Raw genomic sequence first — 16,421 nt, 5'->3', positions numbered from 1 at the left:
TTCTTCTTATTTGACAAATAGATCTCAATCTGTGGAAAATTACCCATTTGACAAATCATAACAGAATTATCAAATCATCATCAGCTCATCAGCCAATTAAGTTTGGGGTGCCCCAAGGTTCAATCTTAGGGCCTCTGCTTTTTTTGTGTTATCTTAGGGGTATAGAAGATACCTTAACCTATAGGCAAAATTCAAAACTATGTCTTTATGCTGATGATTCTAATTTGATCATGTCATCTAATTCTCCAGAAGAAACAGAAATCTTTACATTTGTGGAATTGAATAATATTGGAAACTATTTTCACAATCACAACTTATTGTTAAATTCACAGAAAACCAAATTTATAAATTTTAAAACAGCACAGAACAAAATCACAACAGAACCAATAACTTATAACTCATTTAACATTGAAAAGGAAAATCAAATTAACTTTTTAGGTTTAACAGTTGATGAGAATTTAAAGTGGGATAAACATGTACAGAAAATTTTAATTAAAATTAATTCCGGAATCTTTGCATTATCAAAAATGTCCTTTTATTGTAATTTGGAAACCTTAAAAAGTATATATTTTGCCCATATTCACTCCCGCCTTTTATTTGGTATAGCGTTATATGGATCAACAAAAAAATTAAATATGGATAGCATTTTGAAGCAACAAAAAACGGCCATTAGAATTATGCTTAAGCTGAAACGTGATGATTCGGCCAGAGAACATTATAAAAAATTAAAAAATTTTACAGTTTTTGGTCAATATATATTTGAAACAATTCTTATTGCCAAAAACCAAGAACTAGAGGCAAAATCAATGTCATTATCCCACTCTTATAATTTTAGGAAGAGAAATGAGATAGTTCAGCCTCACAGGTTAAAATTTTTTGAGAAAAAGCCCTCATATGCAGGTAACACATTTTTAAAATATGTTCCTGAAAATATTAAAAAGGAGAATGATTGGTCAACATTTAAGAAAATGCTCAAAGAATATATAATAAATTTAGCAGTTTATTCGTTGGATGAGTTTTCCACCTCCCATAGCTAGCTGTAGTTACACAACATTTCTGTATGTAGTATGTATTATTTTTTGTTTAAGGCTTATATTTTATTTTGACACTATTCACTGTACCACCAATGTACATGATTCATAAATAAAGACGTTTGACTATTGACTACTGACTATTGACTATTTTATACACATTTAAGACACAGTCTACTATGCTACAATATAAGCTTCATTCTTAGGCCGCACCTATTTTCGGAGATATGACGTCCAATTGTCCTTTTGCCAAAGGCGTCCATATGATTGGGAATTTGGCAGTGCAAGCTTGAAGCTTGAGTTATGTATTAGATTTGAACTCACATATTACTGAATGTAAAATTATTAATATCAAATGTAAGTATAGTCAATTTAAATTATAGATTAAGCCTAAAGGATCCAAAGAAATGCTTTTTGTTTTACAGGTATCGTCATGAACATTATAAGCTTGTCTTCTGACACCTGAATGTTCATTGATGGCCGGCAGCCTGAGGGCTGTTACAAGGCAGGTGAGATGGTGTGAGGCGCCTCTTGCTGTCGGCCTTTTGTGTAAGTGCATTATTTAAATGGAAACTATAAATAAAGTAAGATGTCTATTTAAGTATGCTTATATGGGCTGCTATAGGGTTTCTATCAGTTCAAACATTTTTCTTACCAGTTTACATAACTGGAAGTACTAATATAAATTTAATTAGTGTTAATGGTTTTTTTCTTACATAGGTATTTGCTCCGATATGATGCAGGAAGAGTACTTCAAATCCTCTGTCACTGCACCGGACCCAGAGAGGAAGAGTGAGGGGAAGGGGTGGAAGATGACGGGCCCCTTCTCATTCCCCCTCACCACCACATCAAGGCACCCCTCACTCTCATAATTCAATGAGGCCAGTCACTCCCCAACCCGAACCCCATGTTCCCCCACCTGAACGCCATGCCCCTGATTCTGCACTCTATACGTTGTTACCCGGTCCTCCCCACCTATACCGATTCCCTCACCATGCCCCACCCATACATACATAAAATACCCCTCCAATGTCCTCCCCGACAACGTCTCTGGTTTGTCTAAAGTACGTGACCCCATATCATCTGATGAGGAGACAATGACTTCAAAGAAACCGATGAAGCTGACATACATGAGTCTACTTCTGATGCAGTATACCAACAGAGTCCATTTTACAAAGACATGAAAGCAATTGAAACTGAAGTTCATACATTGCTGAACATCAAAGACCCACCAAAAGAATCTTTAACTCACGATATATTTAGCGAATGGACCAGCAAGAGGTTGTCATGTCTCAGTCACAAATAGACATAATTAAGAACAAATTTCTGCCGAATGGTTTAATTGATGATCTTAATTTCTATGTGCCTTTGAGTAATGGAGTCGACTACTTTGTTTGTATCTTGAAAGGTACAGTAAGTATACATTATATATACTTAGAAGATATGTATTGAACTCAAAACAAATGGATTACTTCTGAGTACCAGTTAGTTTTATGTTTCAGATTGCCTACCCACATACAAACAGTGGTATTTCATAACAATGTTAGTACAAATGTTCTTAAGAACGGTAAAAATTATGATAGAGACCACTTTGCGTTACATAACTATATAATTACACAGAATACAACTAAATTGTTTTTTCCAATTAACATTAATGGTGTTCTCTGGGTTCTTGTTTATGCTAATGTATAAGAGAAATCATTTTCATACATGGATCCTATGGATGATCCTGAAAATTTAACATTAGCCTTAAAGACTGCAGTAAAAAACATTGATAGATTCGTTAAATTTTTTGTGCATTTAATGGAACAAAAAGTGCACAATGTAAACAAAGGATGGAGATTTGTTCAATATACTCATCTAGTACAACAGGATGAGCTGTGGTGCATTTTTTATATACGGTATTTTATAGAGCAGTTAATGACCAACAATAACATTTATTTTCAATCTTTTTCTACAAACCGCGCTATATAGCTTACCTTTACAAGAAATTGTTGCTCCACTCGGAGAGCATGATAAATATATGCTTGTAATGTAAAATGGAATTTACTTATCACATATTACGACCAGGATGTTTGTCTGATGATATACCAAAAGATGGTAAAATTTTAAATAAATCAGATGTGAGAGTTTTCTGTGCCCTGTGTAGAAAATAATGGAGAACTTACTTACAAAAATAATACATTGCTTGAAATTGGAAAGTTGTAGTTAGTACCAGTTTGTGAAGGTTGCTTCTTATTTGTGTGAAATGATCTGAGACCAATAATGTCAAGTTAGCACCAACATGTAATGGCTGCTCCTTGATTGCATGAAATTATCTGAGACCAATAATGTCAAGTTAGCGCCAACATGTAATGGCTGCTCCTTGATTGCATGGAATCATCTGTGACCAATCAAATCATTTATTTCCAAGATGTAATGTACATACATATAAAAAGTCAAATAACTAGTTGTCTATAGTAATCTATTCCAAATTGTCTCTTAATAAAGTATAAAAATCATTAACACTGAACAGGCAAAATTTGTGTAACACTTCTTTTTACACAGTCCTTAAAATTAGTTCTACTTAATTCTTTTATATCTGTAGGCAATGCATTATACAGCTTAATTCCTTGATACTTAAAACTGGAATTGGTGCTTGAAAAATTACATTTTGTTGTTACTACATTATTTCTATTACGTGTATAGTAAATATGAATATTACTATGGTTAGAAAGATAGTTAAATTATCTTCTGAATACAAGAGGACATGTAATACATAAATAGAAGGTAGTGTTAAAATATTAAGTTTTAGAAAAAGGGGTCTACAGTGTTCACGGTTTCCTACAGTACATAGCCGCCTTACTGGTCTTTTTTGTAGAATGAATAGCTTGCTTGCAGCTTATGAGTAACCCCACAAAACAATCCTATAGGTTAGAACACTGTTGACATATGCATAGTATATATGCAGCCGAAGGTCTGAGGAAATAACACCCTTTAGGGTTCTAATTAAGAAAATGCCCGAGCAATCTTAGAAGCAGCATAATCTATGAGAGCTTGCCATTTAAATCATTTTTACTGGGCCTATAAGCTAGTGTTATTTGTAAATCCTAAATTATTTTGTTATTACCACAATACTTGTTAGCTGCACACCAATCGTTTATAATCAAAGTTTTAGAACCAACGATACTTTTACATTCAATGTCTGATTTAGAGCTGACTGTCAGCCCAACAGGTAATCAGCAAATAAATAAGTGATTACAACGCTCTCGAAAATAATGTCAAGTTAGCGCCAACATGTAATGGCTGCTCCTTGATTGCATGAAATCATCTGTGACCTATATAATGTCAAGTTAGCGCCAACATGTAATGGCAGCTCCTTGATTGCATGAAATCATCTGTTATCTATAAAATGTCAAGTTAGCGCCAACATGTAATGGCAGCTCCTTGACTGCATGAAATCATCTGTGACCTATAAAATGTCAAGTTAGCGTTAACATATAATGGCAGCTCCTTGATTGCATAAAATTATCTGAGAACAATAATGTAAAGTTAGCACCAACATATAATGGCAGCTCCTTGATTGCATGAAATTATCTGAGACCAATAATGTAAAGTTAACACCAACATGTAATGGCTGCTCCTTGATTGCATTCAATTATTTGATACCAATAATGTAAAGTTAGCGCCAACATGTAATGGCAGCTCCTTGATTGTATGAAATCATCTGTTATCTATAAAATGTCAAGTTAGCACCAACTTGTAATGGCTGCTCCTTGATTGCATGATATCATCTGTGACCTATATAATGTTACGTTACCGCCAACATGTAATGGCAGCTCCTTGATTGCATGAAATCATCTGTGATCTATAAAATGTCAAGTTAGCGCCAACATGTAATGGCAGCTCCTTGATTGCATGAAATCATCTGTGATCTATAAAATGTCAAGTTAGCGCCAACATGTAATGGCAGCTCCTTGATTGCATGAAATCATTGTGATCTATAAAATGTCAAGTTAGCGCCAACATGTAATGGCAGCTCCTTGATTGCATGAAATCATCTGTGATCTATAAAATGTCAAGTTAGCGCCAAAATGTAATGGCAGCTCCTTGATTGCATGAAATCATCTGTGACCTATATAATGTTACGTTAGCGCCAACATGTAATGGCAGCTCCTTGATTGCATGAAATCATCTGTGATCTATAAAATGTCAAGTTAGCGCCAACATGTAATGGCAGCTCCTTGATTGCATGAAATCATCTGTGATCTATAAAATGTCGAGTTAGTGCCAACATGTAATGGCAGCTCCTTGATTGTATGAAATCATCTGTTATCTATAAAATGTCAAGTTAGCGTTAACATATAATGGCAGCTCCTTGATTGCATAAAATTATCTGAGAACAATAATGTTAAGTTAACACCAACATGTAATGGCTGCTCCTTGATTGCATTCAATTATTTGATACCAATAATGTAAAGTTAGCGCCAACATGTAATGGCAGCTCCTTGATTGTATGAAATTATCTGAGACCAATAATGTAAAGTTAACACCAACATATAATTGCTGCTCCTTGATTGCATTCAATTATTTGATACCAATAATGTAAAGTTAGCGCCAAAATGTAATGGCAGCTCCTTGATTGCATTCAATTATTTGATACCAATAATGTAAAGTTAGCGCCAACATGTAATGGCTGCTCCTTGATTGCATTCAATTATTTGATACCAATAATGTAAAGTTAGCGCCAACATGTAATGGCAGCTCCTTGATTACATGAAATCATCTGTGATCTATATAATGTCAAGTTAGCGCCAACATGTAATGGCAGCTCCTTGATTGCATGAAATCATCTGTGATCTATAAAATGTCAAGTTAGGGCCAAAATGTAATGGCAGCTCCTTGATTGCATGAAATCATCTGTGATCTATAAAATGTCAAGTTAGCGCCAACATGTAATGGCAGCTCCTTGATTGCATGAAATCATCTGTGATCTATACAATGTCGAGTTAGCGCCAACATGTAATGGCAGCTCCTTGATTGCATTCAATTATTTGATACCAATAATGTAAAGTTAGCGCCAACATGTAATGGCTGCTCCTTGATTGCATTCAATTATTTGATACCAATAATGTAAAGTTAGCGCCAACATGTAATGGCAGCTCCTTGATTGCATGAAATCATCTGTGATCTATAAAATGTCAAGTTAGCGCCAACATGTAATGGCAGCTTCTTGATTGCATGAAATCATCTGTGATCTATAAAATGTCGAGTTAGCGCCAACATGTAATGGCAGCTCCTTGATTGCATGAAATCATGTGTGATCTATAAAATGTCAAGTTAGTGCCAACATGTAATGGCAGCTCCTTGATTGTATGAAATCATCTGTTATCTATAAAATGTCAAGTTAGCGTTAACATATAATGGCAGCTCCTTGATTGCATAAAATTATCTGAGAACAATAATGTTAAGTTAACACCAACATGTAATGGCTGCTCCTTGATTGCATTCAATTATTTGATACCAATAATGTAAAGTTAGCGCCAACATGTAATGGCTGCTCCTTGATTGCATGAAATCATCTGTCATCTATAAAATGTCAAGTTAGCACCAACATGTAATGGCAGCTCCTTGATTGCATGAAATCATCTGTGATCTATAAAATGTCAAGTTAGCGCCAACATGTAATGGCAGCTCCTTGATTGCATGAAATCATGTGTGATCTATAAAATGTCAAGTTAGCGCCAACATGTTATGGCAGCTCCTTGATTGCATGAAATCATCTGTGATCTATAAAATGTCAAGTTAGCGCCAAAATGTAATGGCAGCTCCTTGATTGCATGAAATCATCTGTGATCTATAAAATGTCAAGTTAGCGCCAACATGTAATGGCAGCTTCTTGATTGCATGAAATCATCTGTGATCTATAAAATGTCGAGTTAGCGCCAACATGTAATGGCAGCTCCTTGATTGCATGAAATCATGTGTGATCTATAAAATGTCAAGTTAGTGCCAACATGTAATGGCAGCTCCTTGATTGTATGAAATCATCTGTTATCTATAAAATGTCAAGTTAGCGTTAACATATAATGGCAGCTCCTTGATTGCATAAAATTATCTGAGAACAATAATGTTAAGTTAACACCAACATGTAATGGCTGCTCCTTGATTGCATTCAATTATTTGATACCAATAATGTAAAGTTAGCGCCAACATGTAATGGCAGCTCCTTGATTGTATGAAATTATCTGAGACCAATAATGTAAAGTTAACACCAACATATAATGGCTGCTCCTTGATTGCATTCAATTATTTGATACCAATAATGTAAAGTTAGCGCCAAAATGTAATGGCAGCTCCTTGATTGCATTCAATTATTTGATACCAATAATGTAAAGTTAGCGCCAACATGTAATGGCTGCTACTTGATTGCATTCAATTATTTGATACCAATAATGTAAAGTTAGCGCCAACATGTAATGGCAGCTCCTTGATTACATGAAATCATCTGTGATCTATATAATGTCAAGTTAGCGCCAACATGTAATGGCAGCTCCTTGACTTTATGAAATCATCTGTGACCTATAAAATGTCAAGTTAGCGTTAACATATAATGGCAGCTCTTTGATTGCATAAAATTATCTGAGAACAATAATGTAAAGTTAGCACCAACATATAATGGCAGCTCCTTGATTGCATGAAATTATCTGAGACCAATAATGTAATGTTAACACCAACATGTAATGGCTGCTCCTTGATTGCATTCAATTATTTGATACCAATAATGCAAAGTTAGCGCCAACATGTAATGGCAGCTCCTTGATTGTATGAAATTATCTGTGATCTATAAAATGTCAAGTTAGCGCCAACATGTAATGGCAGCTCCTTGACTTTATGAAATCATCTGTGACCTATAAAATGTCAAGTTAGCGCCAAAATGTAATGGCAGCTCCTTGATTGCATGAAATCATCTGTGATCTATAAAATGTCAAGTTAGCGCCAACATGTAATGGCAGCTCCTTGATTACATGAAATCATCTGTGATCTATAAAATGTCAAGTTAGCGCCAACATGTAATGGCAGCTCCTTGATTGCATGAAATCATGTGTGATCTATAAAATGTCAAGTTAGCGCCAACATGTAATGGCTGCTCCTTGATTGCATGAAATCATCTGTCATCTATAAAATGTCAAGTTAGCACCAACATGTAATGGCAGCTCCTTGATTGCATGAAATCATCTGTGATCTATAAAATGTCAAGTTAGCGCCAACATGTAATGGCAGCTCCTTGATTGCATGAAATCATGTGTGATCTATAAAATGTCAAGTTAGCGCCAACTTGTAATGGCAGCTACTTGATTGTATGAAATCAACTGTTATCTATAAAATGTCAAGTTAGTGCCAAAATGTAATGGCAGCTCCTTGATTGTATGAAATCAACTGTTATCTATAAAATGTCAAGTTAGTGCCAAAATGTAATGGCAGCTCCTTGATTGTATGAAATCATCTGTTATCTATAAAATGTCAAGTTAGCGCCAACTTGTAATGGCTGCTCCTTGATTGCATGAAATCATCTGTGATCTATAAAATGTCAAGTTAGCGCCAACATGTAATGGCAGCTCCTTGATTGCATGAAATCATCTGTGATCTATAAAATGTCAAGTTAGCGCCAACATGTAATGGCAGCTCCTTGATTGCATGAAATCAACTGTTATCTATAAAATGTCAAGTTAGTGCCAAAATGTAATGGCAGCTCCTTGATTGTATGAAATCATCTGTTATCTATAAAATGTCAAGTTAGCGCCAACTTGTAATGGCTGCTCCTTGATTGCATGAAATCATCTGTGATCTATAAAATGTCAAGTTAGCGCCAACATGTAATGGCAGCTCCTTGATTGCATGAAATCATCTGTGATCTATAAAATGTCAAGTTAGCGCCAACATGTAATGGCAGCTCCTTGATTGCATGAAATCATCTGTGATCTATAAAATGTCAAGTTAGCGCCAACATGTAATGGCAGCTCCTTGATTGCATGAAATCATCTGTGACCTATATAATGTTACGTTAGCGCCAACATGTAATGGCAGCTCCTTGATTGTATGAAATCATCTGTTATCTATAAAATGTCAAGTTAGCGCCAACTTGTAATGGCTGCTCCTTGATTGCATGAAATCATCTGTGATCTATAAAATGTCAAGTTAGCGCCAACATGTAATGGCATCTCCTTGATTGCATGAAATCATCTGTGATCTATAAAATGTCAAGTTAGCGCCAACATGTAATGGCAGCTCCTTGATTGCATGAAATCATCTGTGATCTATAAAATGTCAAGTTAGCGCCAACATGTAATGGCAGCTCCTTGATTGCATGAAATCATCTGTGACCTATAAAATGTTACGTTAGCGCCAACATGTAATGGCAGCTCCTTGATTGCATGAAATCATCTGTGATCTATAAAATGTCAAGTTATCGCCAACATGTAATGGCAGCTCCTTGATTGCATGAATTCATCTGTGATCTATAAAATGTCAAGTTAGCGCCAACATGTAATGGCAGCTCCTTGATTGCATGAAATCATCTGTGATCTATAAAATGTCAAGTTAGCGCCAACATGTAATGGCAGCTCCTTGATTGCATGAAATCATCTGTGATCTATAAAATGTCAAGTTAGCGCCAACATGTTATGGCAGCTCCTTGATTGCATGAAATCATCTGTGATCTATAAAATGTCAAGTTAGCGCCAACATGTAATGGCTGCTCCTTGTACCAAGATCCAAACATTGTAGTAGGTGGGTACAAATACAAACCCTACAGATGATGGGAGGTAAATTTGTTCGCGTCCGTGTAATGGTAATCATTTATTAGAGATTCTTTCATATTACTTTGAATGTTTTACAATTGCACTTTTAAGAAAGTAATTTATATTCTCATTTCAATAATTAAATATCTTTACCACTACACACGTGCCTCCTGGGTAATGCTAAATGAACAATTAAATTGCCTGTGTATATAAAGTTGCAGGTATATTATCAAGAATACTGGTAAGAATGAAAAACACAGCTACTGTCCATCTTGTCAATGTTTGAGGTAAGACCATACATGTGTTTTCTATTATTTGATATGTAAAATCGATATATATCTCCAAATAAAGAATGAGAGTTGTATTGTAGTATAGTAGACCATGTATTGAATGTGTATTGAACGTTTTATCAAAATCAGCTCGTACGTTTTTGAGGTACGGTCATCCATAGATTGGTTTTATTCAGCACAGCCTGTAAAATACTTGTGGCTCTGTAAATAGGCGCGGCCTAATAATGAGGATTGTATTGTAGTATAGTAGACTGTGTGTCAAATGTTTATATAAAGTTTTATCTAAATCGGCTTGTATGTTTTTGATTGTGTTCTCAATACTTGTCTTGTTAAATGAGTGTAGTCCTGAAAATGGCTGCTGTTAAATGGTAATTATTACCATAAAAGTAGTCTTTGTTCATTTAAAATCTTTATTTGTAGTATTTATCATCAGGTCATTAAATTAATATATATTTTGTATCTTTTAAGTTAATGAACTAGGTTAGGATTTAGTTAGGAACTAGGTCAAGTACCCACTTGTTCTTTCTCTGAATGGAATCTATGGCCAGTTTCACGTCAGCTTTGATTTTGCCTTGTTTCGTGATTAAGAACATATAGATACATACACAGGTCTGTGAAGCCTAGTTCAGTCAAAAGAAACTAAGATGTGTTTTATAACAGTCTTTAAATTTATAGTAAAAGTTAGCTAGTAACTTTGTTTTTTATATATGGATTACAGTACTGATCAAGCACTTCATTCTTAATATTTGCTAAAGTGTACAGTTAAAAGTTTATTTTTACTGAATTTGAGTTTTCTTACCTACATTTTTTAACTCTGTACCTACTCAAAAGCGGTTGCAGAAAAAGTGGATATAAGAAATGTTGTTATTATCAAGCTTACTCTATGCTTACTTACTATTAATATGAACAAATTGAAAATAGTGGTTAAATGAACTAAACATACGGTTGTGCTGTCTTAAAACAATGTTTACACATAACAATTGATTACACTAACAGGCCAAAAATTAATACTATTTGTTTGATCTAACGCAGCTTTAGAGGAAAATGAGACCAGTGGGGCGTAGCTCGAAGGGATTTTCGAAATAAGAATAGTCCTATATGTTAACCAGGGACTCGTAAGAATTTCCATATAGAATTTCAGTACAGCCTGTTTAATAGTTTATGTGTGTGAAAGTGAAACAAACTCATTTTCGCATTTGTAATATTATTAGGATACTATAAGTAGAATAAATACCAATAATTGAGTGGTTTATAATCTTGGGCTTAAGAAGTAAAGGGGTTGAGAATGTGTAATATTTTAAAATATGATGTATCATTTGAATTGGTCATTTGAGAAACCCCATAAGTCAATTTTTAGCTAAATTTAGTTTTTTTTATATTTTTGCAATCAACAGATATAAATACACAGTTCCTCTGAGAAACAACATAAGTCAGACTTTTTTTACCAACTTTATAATGCCACAAAGTTTTAGTTCACTTGAGAAACACCATAAGTCAGTGACTTATAGTGTTTCTCAAGTGAACAGCAGCAACAGCTGACACCTTGATCAGTGATCAGCTGTTTACATTGCACTAACAATTTCCAGCCCAGGTTTGAGGTTATGGTGGGATATTAAAGAGTAGCCTATTTTCTTTTGTTTCGTCTAATATCGAAATTGAAACATTTTAAAATCATATCAGAATGAATGAGCTAGATGTTAATTTAGAGATTCAGAAACGTAAAAGGAAAAAGGGTGTTCTCAATAAATCCGAGTACAAGGCCGAAATAATTAAAAAAAGCCAGAGTTTCAGGAAGCTCATACATAAGTTGGACTGGAAAAGAAGTACCAGAAATAACTCCAGGAGAAGATTGCAAGTAAGTATTTTTCACTTTTATTATGTTCGTTCAAGTACTAAGCTTACATATTTGTACATATTTTATGTGCATATCTCTTAAATGTCATATAATAGTAGATTAATAAAAGATAGAAGTAAAAACATTTATTATTTACTACTGTCCTATTATGGACTACGTCAGTTTTTCTAACCTTAGGCTGTCATAGTGCTATAGCAAAAAATTTCTACATTGTGTTTTGTGATAGCCTACTTTTTTAGCTCTTATCTCTGTAAACACAATTTAATATATAATATACACACACACACACACACACATACATGAACGCACCATACGCATACTATTACTGTTTGGAGTAACACTAATAAACTAAAACTTTCTTTAAAAAATCCTTTTCACAATACACTTTGGTATAGACTAAGTTTCTATCCTTATATGAAACCAATAAAATTTGATGTGTTAAAGTGAAGAAAAATATTTTAAACACACTCACACAAACAATTGCAACATGGCCTAATTGATGCAATATAATCTATAACATTGAAGAAACTCTTTAAAAACTTTAAATAAATAGATATATTCCCAGAAATAATTTGTTGTTTTTTTCAGGTAGTCGGCGGAAGTGCTTCACAAAAGTGGCAGATGAAGAACGGAAACGGATATTTTGAGACCTTTAGAAGTTTGGGGTCTAAAAATGAGCAAGACAACTATCTACAATCTTTGATTGCAGCAACTGAAGTTAAACAGAAACGGCGGAGGAAATCAAGTGAAATATCACGTAAGCCAGATAGAGGAAATACATTCATTTACGAAGTATCAACACCATCTGGGAAGCAGCAGGTATGCAAAACTTGCATTCCTAATATACATGGAATAAGTAGTGACCGCATCAGGAGATTGACAAAACTACTAACAGAGGGTAAAAATCCTCAGGATATGAGAGGCAAAAGTGTCCCGGGCAATGCAAAACCAACTAATTTTTGTCAATAGAGTTAAAGAACATATCGCTTCCTTTCCTGTGAAAAATAACACACTATGGTACAACTGATTATAGCTACTTGAATGAAAAACTTAATGTTCTTGGAGATGTATAAACTGTTTAAAACAGGCGAATCCAGATATTGATATTGGGTACAAATTTTATCTTAAAATATTTAAAGAAAAATTTTACTCTGCATTTTGGTCGTCCACAGGTCGACACTTGCTGTACTTGTGAGGCTCTTGAGATAAAAAATTAAAAGTAAATTCTTGAATGATATAGCTAAAAAGAGTCCATGTAGCTGAAAAAAATAGTCCATAAGCGCAGGGCTAAAAAGTTTTACTATAAAATTCAAACGAAGTTCAGGAACAGGCTGCTACTAATGAAAATATTGGTGGCATATGTATTGATTATATGCAAAATTTACAGCTACCAACTATCCCAGTCCAAGAAACAATTTTATCTCAGACAACTCACTGTTAGTGTTTTCTTTCTGTGTCCATAATCTTAAAGACAACAGTGTAGTATTTTTTATGTATCATGAGGGAATTGGTGGTAAAGGCCCAAATGAAGTCTGTTCATTTCTGTTGAGCTACATTCAAAATCATTTAATAGAAGGGATTGAACACTTACATATTTTTTCTGACGGATGTGGGAGGCCAAAATAAAAACCCACTCAGTTCTCAGATTGGCAAATGCCTTGGCCTCCACAGGAAAGTTTAAGACAGTAGAGCAGTATTTTCCTATTACGAGGGCATTCTTTTCTGCCCTGCGATAGGGACTTTTCAGTTATTAAAAGAAAAGTGAGAAGGTGCGACAGAGTGTACACTGTTAAGGAATATGCTGAAATGTTCCTAAGTGCCTCATTAAAAAATGAGTTCTATGTGGTCCTACCTGAGTCAGAAGACATTTTAAATTTCAAGGATTGGTGGCCTGCATTTTTTAAAAAGAATGTAATTTCTCAGGAAACACGAGGCAAAGATGTATGCCCAAAGAAAAAAAGGTTTTCTTTTAAAATCTCAAATTTCATGCAGTTTTTCCCATTCACATGAAAATCCTGGTATAGTTAAAAGCAAAAGACTTCATTGATGGTGTAACTGAACACACTTTTGATATAAAAAAACACAAAACCGTAATAGGTTGAACCTGCCTACACAAAAAGCTTATCAAGAGGATTGTGTACCAATAAACAAGAAAAAAATGGATGACCTTGAAAAATTAAAGCCTTATTTACCTGACGATGAACAAATAAAGATGTTCTACGACAAAATATTCTCATGGAAAACTGTCAATAAAGGAGATGTTGAGATAGATTGAGAAAAATATTGCTTAAAACTCCAGAACTTTGTTTTTATATAATTAACATGAAACATAATTATATGTTAGATTTACTAATGTAAAATTATAATAAACATTTTTAGCTGTTTTAACTGACTTTATTTTCCTCCATATCAAAATCAAGTGTCTCTATTTTCCTTTAAAACCCTATAAGTCATTGTTTTTGCTCCATTTTCTTTTAAAAGCCCATAAGTCAAAAAATTATTTTTAATATTTCTATGAACTTAAAATACTTATAACAGGTAAAATTTGTAAATTCACAATTCTAATAGTGAATTCTATAATTAGATTGTGGTTTTTTTATTATTTGGTGCAAAATTACCCAATCTGAGAGTGATTTTTTTACATTTACCAAAAGTAGGTTTTTTTGACTTAAAGGGTTTCTCAATGACCAATTCATTTAATTCTCTGTCAATGTAGGTCTAAGCACAGACACTGTCTTAGTACACAAAACACTTGATAATTTCTATCACCAATGCTTGTGTTTAGCTTGTCTTTTGTGGGACCAAGTGTGTTAGGATATGGAGTATACATAGTTTTAGAAACTTGCCTCTATTTTGAAGTATGTAAATTGGTACTGCTAATGGAAATACCTCAAATAGTTTAAATTTTTTCAATAATGACTAGGAATTGTCTACAGAACATCAAAATTATAGCTGTAAAGTACTTGATTTCACACAAGAATTGGTTTAAATAATGGCTCATTTATTATTGTTACATTCTTAGACCTCAGATTCTAATGGTTGGATGTAATTGGTCAAAGGGAGGATAGATAATTGTGGTTTAGTGAAGTTTTAGAGAGTGAGAGCCTTACATTTATAAAATGAGCTAACAGTTGATGTCCTTGAACTTCAAAAATCTTGGATAATGCATTAATGTACTACACAACTTCGTACATTTTGAAATATTTACTACATAGCAGTGTATTTGCCACAACAGCATTTACATGATGTACAATTGTGTAAATAGTTTGATACTATTCTTAGCTTGCAATAGCGTTTCCATGTATTAATGTTAACTCTCCTCACCATTATATGCTAGTATCAAAGTTAACTCTGCTATCTTTAAAATAACTTTTAATGTAAAACTAGTAAATTCTCTCATTTAAAAACAGTTTGTGAAAGATTATGTTGGTATTTTACAGATGTTTGAGTTCAGATGTGAGTAATTTTGATTCTACTATGAACCAACATTTATCAATAGTCCAGTCTTTTGAGAAACCTTCCAGAGGTCTGTGTGTTGTTTGTTAACAAGAGGAAAATGCTTGTAAAAATGGAAACAAAGAGGCAGAAGACAAAGACCAAACTTTTAAAAATGTCATAAAAGTGATAGAAGAGCAGAAGAAAGCTTTAGTTGCTGCTAAAAAGTCTGTGTTAAAAGATAATTATACTCGTGTATCAACGTTAAGAACTACCAATTTAAACGGATTTGTCAATAAATGCTGAATATTGTTAGATTTATTATTTATTAAATTTGATATTGTTTTACTATTTATTGAGTGTTATTTCATCTACAGTAGAACCCCTCATATCCGGCCACCAAGGGACCGAGCCTCTGGCCGGATAACGATTCGGCCGGATAAACCAACCTACAGTACACAACACTTGACGAAACAAAACAATTGTACTGTACTGTACTAACCGCACTGGAAATCATCAACAAACTGTTTAGAGGTTAAACCTTCTAGCTCATCTGAGGACAACACAGGAAAATGTAAACAAATAGATACACCAAAATAACGCAAGAGTCGTGGGAGACTAGTGCGTGCAACTGCGCGACTGCAAGCCATGGTAAATAAATTTCGATATTGGCTTCCGGGAAGTGGCCGGATAAACCGAGGTGCGGTAAAAACCGAGGCCGGATATGAGGGGTTCTACTGTATTTGGTTTCCTAATGTTGATTGATTGCTTTTTATCTAATTAAATTTACAAAATTACAGGAAATTTGGATTGAAATAACAATTTTGCACTCTTACTTTTTTAAGGAGAGTTCCATCTTCTTTTTAACATTTTTGTGCTGCCCTCATGGGCTCAAGGGCCAGTTCTGTCAAGCAGAGGGAAATTTAATAGAGTGGAAGTTAGAAAGTCAGGGCCGATTTTAATCTTACTAGTGCCCTAGGCATTTCAAACAATTGTCCCCCTCATACCCGAGGGCCTCGGGGGCGTGGGA

At 34.2% G+C, this 16,421-nt stretch overlaps 1 long non-coding RNA gene across 1 annotated transcript; it reads left to right on the top strand.

Annotated features, from left to right (window-relative positions):
- The first annotated feature begins 9,648 nt into the window (after positions 1–9,648).
- LOC124374892 lies at positions 9,649–15,742 on the top strand. The gene is made up of 2 exons (XR_006923624.1): positions 9,649–10,098; positions 15,397–15,742. It is a non-coding gene; the product is annotated as an uncharacterized LOC124374892 (long non-coding RNA).
- The last annotated feature ends 679 nt before the right edge of the window (positions 15,743–16,421 follow it).

The sequence above is a fragment of the Homalodisca vitripennis genome, unplaced genomic scaffold (assembly GCF_021130785.1).
Source record: "Homalodisca vitripennis isolate AUS2020 unplaced genomic scaffold, UT_GWSS_2.1 ScUCBcl_10917;HRSCAF=19985, whole genome shotgun sequence".
Taxonomy (NCBI): Eukaryota; Metazoa; Arthropoda; class Insecta; order Hemiptera; family Cicadellidae; genus Homalodisca; species Homalodisca vitripennis.
This window is presented reverse-complemented; position numbering and strand designations above follow the sequence as displayed.